Source organism: Chenopodium album, chromosome 6 (genome assembly GCF_948465745.1).
Source record: "Chenopodium album chromosome 6, dcCheAlbu1.1, whole genome shotgun sequence".
Taxonomy (NCBI): Eukaryota; Viridiplantae; Streptophyta; class Magnoliopsida; order Caryophyllales; family Amaranthaceae; genus Chenopodium; species Chenopodium album.
In genome coordinates, this window is record NC_137839.1 from 20,030,550 (window position 1) to 20,039,582 (window position 9,033).

The 9,033-nt window shown below is 42.6% G+C and overlaps 1 pseudogene; it reads right to left on the bottom strand.

The window, feature by feature from the left end:
• Positions 1 to 1,901: 1,901 nt before the first annotated feature.
• On the bottom strand, positions 1,902 to 2,000 carry LOC145637645 (small nucleolar RNA R71; annotated as a pseudogene).
• Positions 2,001 to 9,033: the final 7,033 nt, after the last annotated feature.

Here is a 9,033-nt window from a genome sequence, read left to right on the forward strand (position 1 = left end):
TGCCAAAACTTGGCAGGAACTTGCCGCGGTTGCCCCGCGGGCTCTCCGCGGGCGCGGGTAAAATGGAGAGGTCGCTCCATTCAGAGAGACCGCGACCCCCTGATCAGGCTTTGGGAGCAGGGGATTAGCCGCTGGCGCGGGGTCTGCCCTGATAGCCTGCGGAGGGTTCCGTACCCATTTCTCCGCGGGCGCGGGTCTATCGAGAGAGGGCGCGGGAGCTGCCGATTTCTTCTTTTCTTATAAATAGAATTATATTTCCTTTTTGAAACCAACTTTTTGATAATTTTCATTAGCTTAGTTTTAGAGAGAGAATCTAGAGAGAAGTTAGAGAGAAGTTCTTGGTTTTGGATTTGTAACTCAACATTTGATCAATCAAGTTTGGATTTCTTCATTTTCAATCATCAATATTAGTGAGAATCTCTTCCTTCTTTCATCTTTTACTTACTTGCTATTTGATTTTTGCTTGTTGCTTGTTCTTCTTTGGATTTGAATTTGATATTGTTGATTATTTTGATTTCTCTTAGATTTTGATATAGAAATGAAGATTAAAGCAATATCTAGTTGTTTGTTCTTAAATTTCACCATGATTAGTGAGTAGATTAGTTGCTAGGGAAAGGGGGAAGCATGTTTGATTAATGAAATTGCTAGTTGATGCTCTTTGATTGATTGATTTGTTGCAATTAAATTGGTTGACATAGTTTTGCATGTGATAGATTAGACTAGAAGTGATCAACCTATAAGATTAATCTAGATTGCATTGCAACTCTTAATGACATGAACAATTGAATTGAAAGTTGCTCTAATTGATTGGGTTTGCTTGTGATTCTTCTTGATTTGCCTTTCATAGTGACACCTAGATTGGCCTATAGGAGATAGAATTTGAACTCTCTTGATTGCTACTATTGTTTGTCCATTGCAATACTTGAATTAATTGATTGAGCTCTAAACTAGCATTATCATTGAACTTGCATGTGGAACCCATATCCCTAGTGTTTAGACCTTTGTTTTACTTGATTAGACTTGCTTTATTTTACCATAGTGCCAACCATAATATCAACTCCATCTTCGAGGTAGCTTGACTTAGACTCTAGTTTTCATCATTGCATTCCCTAGGGATCGACCCTTAACTTGCCCTATATTCATATAAGGTTGGTTAGGTGTTTACAAATTTTGTTTGACTTGGGGGAAGGGTAGATAACGACATACATTTTCCCCTTGTCAAAATGGCGCCGTTGCCGGGGGATGCTATTGGTGCTTAGCTTTTGTTGTTGAGTCTACTTCATTTTAATTGAAAAAAAAATATACAAAAAGATTTTGTTTCTTTAGGCTACACTTGTAGCCGTGCTACTAATATTTTCTTTGAAGTTTTGCATGCATAGAGCTCGTGATCGATCCATTGTGCCTTTTGACCCGGAAATTGAGAGGACTCCCTCAAGAAGAAGAATAGCTAATCGATTCTCCTTGGGGTATAGTTCTTCAAGTGAAGAAGAGATTGAAGAAGAGCAAGGCATGGGAGAAAATCCGAGAGTGGCCTTGAAAGAGCTAGGAATACCCGGTGCTTATAGGTTTGAGAGCGGCATAGCTCCGCCTACAACACCGGCAAATGATTTCGAGATTCGGCCAGCTATGATCACCTTAATTGAGAGGAGGCAATATAGTGGGGCTAAGAATGAGAGCCCGTTGAACCATCTTAAAGAATTTGAAAAATATTGCAACACCATCAAAGTCAACGGAGTTTCTCAAGAGTTCATACGCCTCAAGTTGTTCCCCTTCTCTCTCATAGGAAGATCCTTAGAGTGGCTAGATAAAGAGGTGAAGCCCAATTCCTTGAGAACATGGGATGATGTTACAAAGGCCTTCTTGTCCCGTTTTTACCCTCAAAAGAAGACGGCGGAGGCAAGAGCCTTGATTCAAGGGTTCAAGCAAAGGCCAAATGAAAGCCTTTACGAAGCATGGGAGAGATACAAAGAGTATCAAAGGGAGTGCCCTCACCACGGAATCCCAACATACCAAGTGGTCCAAATCTTCTATGGCGGTTTAAGTCCCCAAGGCAAGTCATGCCTTGATGGGGGGGCCGGGGGTCCTATCATGAACAAGACCGAAGAAGAAGTGGTGGACATCATTGAGGACGTGGTGACGTACTATAGAGAATGGCAAGATGGGGAGATAGACTCTTCAAGCAAGCAATCTTCTTTGTACTCGGTAGACCATCTAAATGCGATCAACAACCTTTCCTCCCAAATGACAAACTTGGGAAAGGAGATGACCGCAATCAAAGCCAAGTTGAAGAGCACTTCTACTTCATCCCAAGCTTCGAATCTTCCCTCCCAATTTAAGGGGAGAGGTACTCCTTCTAACTCTCAACCCCCTCCCTCTTCACATAATATGCCTATGGGTTGTTTGTTTTGTGATGCATGTGGATCGTATGATCATGACTCTAGTAATTGTCCTAATGAATGTGTTGATGAGTTTGATAACAATGAGAGTGAGCATGTGAATTATGTGTCAAATAATAATGCTCAAAGGTTTGATAATCAAAGAGGTCAATGGAATAGGAATTACCAAAACCAAGGCAATTTTGACAACTATAATCAAGGTGGTGGTTATAGAAACCAAGGGAACCAAGGTTTTCGTGGTAGCTATAATAATCAAGGTTATAGTGGCCAAAATCAAAGCCAAAATTATGGTAATCAAAACCAAGGTTATGGAAATCACAACCAAGGTAGTGGTAACCATAATCAAAGTGGTGGTAACCATAATCAAGGTTGTGGACAAAATCAAAATAGGGGTACTTGGAACAATCAAGGGAAGGGCAATTTTCAAAATAATGCTCAAAGAGGTCCCCCACCCGGATTTGTTCCAAGGACTCAAGGAGAAAATTCCTATTCCCAACCTTCTTCACCTAGGACTAGTTTGGAAGAAATAATTGAGAATCAAACCAAGTTGTTGAACACATACATGGTCGTTAGTGATAAGAAGTTCAATGAAATGATGACCCACAATAAAATGCTTGAAAATCAAATTTCTCAACTTGCTAATGCTTTGAAAGATCATGCAAGCCCTTCTTCTTTACCTTCCCAAGGTCTTGATCCCAAGAAACACGTGAATGCTATTGTTACTAGGAGTGGTAAGGTTCTTGAGGAGAGATTTGCCTAGGAAGGGTGAGGATAAGGAGATTCCTAAGATAGCCTTGGTTGGTAATGAGGGGGATAGGGCATCATTGGATGAGGTTGTGGTTGAGACACCTAGAGAGGTGAGAGTAGAGAAAGAAATTGTGAAACCCAAGCTCCCTTACCCACAAAAATTCATGAGACACAAATTGGATGAGCAATTTGGGAGATTCATTGATATGCTAAAACAACTTCATCTTTCTCTACCTTTTACTGATGTGATCAACCAAATGCCAAATTATTCCAAATTCCTCAAGGACATTTTGAGTGGGAAAAGGACTTGTGAGGTTGTGGAAACTATCAATTTGACCGAAAATTGTAGTGCTATCATCATGAACAAAATGCCACCCAAATTGAAAGACCCCGGAAACTTCTCCATCCCTTGTGCCATTAACAAGATGCAAATTGATAATGCCTTATGTGACTTGGGAGCTAGTGTTAGCATAATGCCATATTCGGTTTATCAAAGGCTTGAACTAGGGGAACTCTTACCTTCTAACATTACCTTGCAATTAGCCGATAGGTCAATCAAGTTTCCAAAAGGTAAGGTAGAAGATGTTCCATTGAGGGTTGGGAAGTTTGTGTTCCCGGTGGATTTTATTATGCTTGAAATGGATGAAGATGCTACCATTCCAATCATTTTATGTAGACCCTTTCTTGCTACCTCGGGTGCTATGATTGATGTGAGGAATGCAAAGATTTCCCTTAAGGTAGGAGATGAGGTCATTGAATTTGATTTGAATGAAAGCATGAAATATCCATCTTCTTCTCTAGATAATTGCATGATGATTGATTCACTTGATCATGTTGTGTCTTCCATGCATGAGCACTTGCTCACCTCTAACGATGCTCTTGAGAATGTTTTGTTGAACAAGGACAAAGTAGGTACACCATGCAAGGAAGTGGCATTCTATGAAGAATTGCTTAATGGAAGCATGGAAGAAGTGGATGAGCAAATGTGCTTGAAAATATCAAGCCAAGAGGCTTTGCAAGCGGCCACATCAAAGGAAGGTAATGGTGTGCCTATGGTAGAGCTCAAACCTCGACTATCACACCTTAGGTATGAGTTATTGGGCCCTCACTCCACTTATCCCGTGATAGTTAGTGCATCCTTGAGCGTGAGCCAAGCTCAAGCGTTATGTGGTGTTTTGAGAAAGCACCAAGGTGCTTTGGGGTACACAATTGATGATCTTAAAGGTATAAGCCCCGCCTTGTGCCAACACCATATAACACTTGAGGAAGGCGCCCTTCCTTCTATCGAACGACAAAGAAAACTACATCCCCAAATGGGAGAGGTAGTTAAGAAGGAGATCACCAAGCTATTGAATGCGGGAATCATATTCCCCATCTCTAGCTCAAGGTGGGTCTCCCCCGTGCATGTCGTTCCAAAGAAGGGGGGCATGACCGTGGTTGAGAATGAGAAGGGTGAGCTCATTCCAACTAGGACGGTCACGGGTTGGTGGATGTGTATAGACTATAGACGTCTAAACACATCCACCAAGAAGGATCACTTCCCTCTTCCATTTATTGATCAAATGCTTGAAAGACTAACAAGGCACAAGTTCTATTGTTTCCTCGATGGATATTCGGGATTCTTCCAAATCCCCATTCACCCCGATGATCAAGAGAAAACTAACTTCACATGTCCTTATGGGATCTTTGCCTATCGAAGAATGAACTTTGGGTTATGCAATGCACTCGCTACATTCCAAAGGTGCATGATGAGTATCTTTGGGGATATGTTGGAGGAGGAAATGGAGGTCTTCATGGATGACTTTTCGGTGGGGGGTGTCTCATTTGAGGAGTGCCTTGTGAACCTTGAGAAGTGTTTGGAAAGATGTGTTAAGGTCAATCTTGTTTTGAATTGGGAGAAATGCCACTTCATGGTGGAAGAAGGTATAGTGCTTGGGCACAAGATTTCAAATAGAGGCATTGAGGTGGATAAGGCAAAAATAGAAGTTATTGAGAAACTTCCACCTCCGGTGAATGTCAAGGGTGTGAGATCGTTCCTTGGTCATGCGGGTTTCTATAGAAGATTCATCAAGGATTTTTCACTTATTGCTAAGCCCCTAAATGACCTTCTTCAAAAGGATGTTGAGTTCATTTTTGATGACAAATGCTTGAAGGCATTTGATAAATTAAAGAAGGCCCTTATCTCTACTCCTATTGTTCAAGCCCCAAGGTGGGATCTTCCTTTTGAATTGATGTGTGATGCAAGTGATTGGGCTATTGGAGGTGTTTTGGGACAACATGTAGAAAAGAAGTTTCATGTGATCTATTATATGTCCAAGACACTCAATGGGGCTCTAAAGAACTACATAACAACGGAAAAGAATTTTTAGCAATTGTGCACTCTTTTGAGAAATTCCGTTGTTACTTGTTGAGGTTCCAAGACCATAGTCTTCACGGATCACGTGGCCCTCAAGTATCTCTTTGCCAAGAAAGAGTCCAAGCCTAGGTTGATTCGATGGGTGCTTGAATTGCAAACTTTTGAGATTGAGATTAGGGATAAGAAGGGTGCGGAGAATGTTGTGGCGGACCATCTTTCTCGCCTTGAGGGTGATCACATTCATGATGATGGTTCACCAATTGAGGATAGAATGCTTGATGACTTCTTATATGCCATAGAGGTGAAGGAACTCCCATGGTATGCCGACTTGGTGAATTTTCTAGCATGTGGGGAGTTTCCACCCTCTTTCTCAAAGAACCAAAGGAAGAAAATCAAGAGGGAGGCAAGACATTACTTGTGGGATGATCCCATCCTATACAAACGAGGGGTTGATGGCTTACTTAGGCGTTGTGTTCCAAATGAAGAGGTGCCTAGTGTTTTAAGGATGTGCCACTCGGACCCTAGTGGTGGGCATATGGGTGTTTCCAAGACCGCTACCAAGGTTCTTCAATGTGGTTTGTGGTGGCCGCATCTCTTCAAGGACTCATGGGGCTTTGTGAAGTCATGTGACCGATGTCAAAGGGTTGGGAATATCTCCAAGAGGAATGAGATGCCTCAACAGCCCATTCTTGAGTTAGAAGTGTTCGATGTTTGGGGGATTGACTTCATGGGACTGTTCCCATCTTCATATGGTAATCAATTCATACTTGTGGCTGTGGACTATGTTTCTAAATGGGTTAAGGCCATTGCCTCCCCTACTAATGACCACAAAGTAGTGTTGAAGTTGTTCAACAAAATCATCTTCCCAAGGTTTGGCGTGCCTAAGGCTGTGATAAGCGATAACGGATCTCATTTTGTTCACAACGCTTTCCAAAAGATGTTGAGGAAACATGGAGTGCATCAACGGTTCGGCCTTCCATATCATCCTCAATCGAGTGGCCAAGTCGAGGTCTCCAATCGTCAAATAAAGCTCATTCTTGAGAAGACGGTTGCAAGGAATAGAAATAATTGGTCGACCAAGTTAGATGATGCTCTTTGGGCTTATAGAACGGCTTTTAAGACGCCTATTGGTACCACTCCATATCGCCTTGTCTATGGAAAATCGTGCCATCTCCCGGTAGAACTTGAACATCGTGCCTTATGGGCTATCAAGAAGATAAATTTTGACTTAGCTAGTGCGGGGGAGAAGAGGTGGTTGGATCTTCATGAGCTAGAGGAACTTCGACTTGATGCTTACGATTGTGCTAGCACCTACAAGGCTCGCTCCAAAGAGGTTCATGACAAGTTGATTGAGAAAAAGGAGTTTTTTGTAGGTGACAAAGTCCTCCTCTACAATTCAATGATGAAGTTGTTTCCCGGAAAGCTCATGTCAAGATGGAGTGGACCATTCTTGGTGAAAGATGTTTTTGATAATGGTGCCGTGGAGATTTCTCCTTTGAACTCCTCATCTTCATTCAAAGTTAATGGTCATCAGCTCAAGAAGTACTATGAGGGAGTTTTTGTTGGACTTGTTCACAAAATGATTCTTTTCAAGCCACCTTGAGATGGTGGTGCACGTCGAGCTAACGACGTTAACCAAAAGCGCTTACGGGAGGCAACCCGGATTCTCATCTCATTTATTTTTCCTTTCTATTCTTTTATTTTTCCTTGATTGGTTTTTGATTTTATTTTTGAGTTAGTTTTGTGTTTGTCTTGTAGGTCGGGCATTATCATCGCTTGTTGGAAAAAAAAGGGGTTTGAAGAAAAGTTAAGAGTGCTGGGGAGAGGGCTCCCCGAGGGCAAGGAGAGACCTCGGGGGCAATTTCTCCTCTTGAGGCAAATTTATAATGTCATTTCCAGGGACTTCCCGCGGTTGCCCTGCGGTCTCTCCGCGGGCGCGGGAGGTTCTGGAGAGGGCGCCCCCTGTTGGAGAGGGCGCGGGCCTCAATTCGACCAAATTTGAAGCTTCATTCCAGGAAGTCCCCGCGGTTGCCCCGCGGTCTCTCCGCGGGCGCGGAAGGTTTTGGAGCGGGCGCTCCATGTTTGGAGAGGGCGCGGCCTAAATTCAAGCAAATTTGGAACCCCATTCCAGGGACTTCCCGCGGTCTCTCCGCGGGCGCGGGAGGTTTTGGAGAGGGCGCGGCAAATTAAGAGAGGGCGCGGCCCCCCATCAGGTACTAAAATTCTGAAATTCCAGGAAGTCCCCGCGGTTGCCCCGCGGTCTCTCCGCGGGCGCGGGAGATTTTCCGCAGGCGCGGCATTTTCGGAAGAGGGCGCGGCGAACTGGATTTTAACCCGGGGCACGCCTCTCTTCTCCCTCTCTCTTCTCTTATTTTCTCTTCTCCTTATTTTTCCCCTTTCTCTCTCTACCTCCTCTCAAACCCTAACCCCAAAACATCAATTTCCCACAAATTTCTTCACCTTTTGCCCAAATTTTTCACAATTTCTTCCATTTTCCTCCATTTTCAACACTCCTCCTCTTCTTTCTCGTGCTTCTTCGGGAAATTTCGGGTCTTTGAAGTGCTTTGAGTTTAATTTGAGTCTCCAATCTTGGTATACTTCTAACCTTTGTAATATTTTTGTCAATTTCAATTGATTTCTTTACATTGGTTTGTTTACCTTGAATTTGAGCATGATTTTTGTGTTTTATGGTTGATTTATGGGAAAATTGGTATATTTGGGTGATTGTTACTTTTTCTTGTTGATTCATGATTATATTGTTGAATGATTGTTGATATTGTTGTTTGTTGTTGGATTTTGGTTGTTGTGTTGATTGGAACAGGTACCTTGTAGTTTGTGGTGGTTTGGTTGGATTTGTAAGGAGGTTTGTGAGTAATTTTTGGAGGAAGTTGATTTGTTTGAGGGAGTTTGTTGTGTTCTTGTGACTTGTGTGAATTTTGTTAACATGGATTTGATAAGAAGAGTCAAAAGTAGCAAGAAGCGCTCAAATCAATCCCCCGGCCAATCTTCTCAAGGCCAATCCTCAAACCCTCAACCCCAACCACATTCCACAACTCAAGATGATGCTCCTCCTCCTCCTCCTTTACCCCCTCTCAAATTTTGGAACCGGTCTAAACAAACCCCCATCTATAACAAAATGAAAGACTGGAAGTTTAGACCCTCCCGGCATTACTTTCGTGAGGATATGGCCAAGTTAGGAATTGAAAATGACCTTGACATCCTCCTAGATAACCTTAGCTTGGGTGAGTTTCTAAAATCGGCCCCTAGAACCTATTTGGAGCCTTCCATTGAATTTTTCTCCACATTTGAGTTCAATAAGGTGGGGGAAACCGATTTTATTATTTCCTTCCAACTCTTCAATGTCAAACACACCATGAACCTAGCCGAATTCAATGTAGCCCTTGGTTTCAACCCCAATGGTGATATCTTCCAGCCCCTTATCTCCCTTGTCCAATCTAAGTATAATGAGGTTTCTTGGTGGAGAACCATAGCCAACAAGAGGGAGTTTGATTCGAAAAAGTCTCTTGCTAGTGA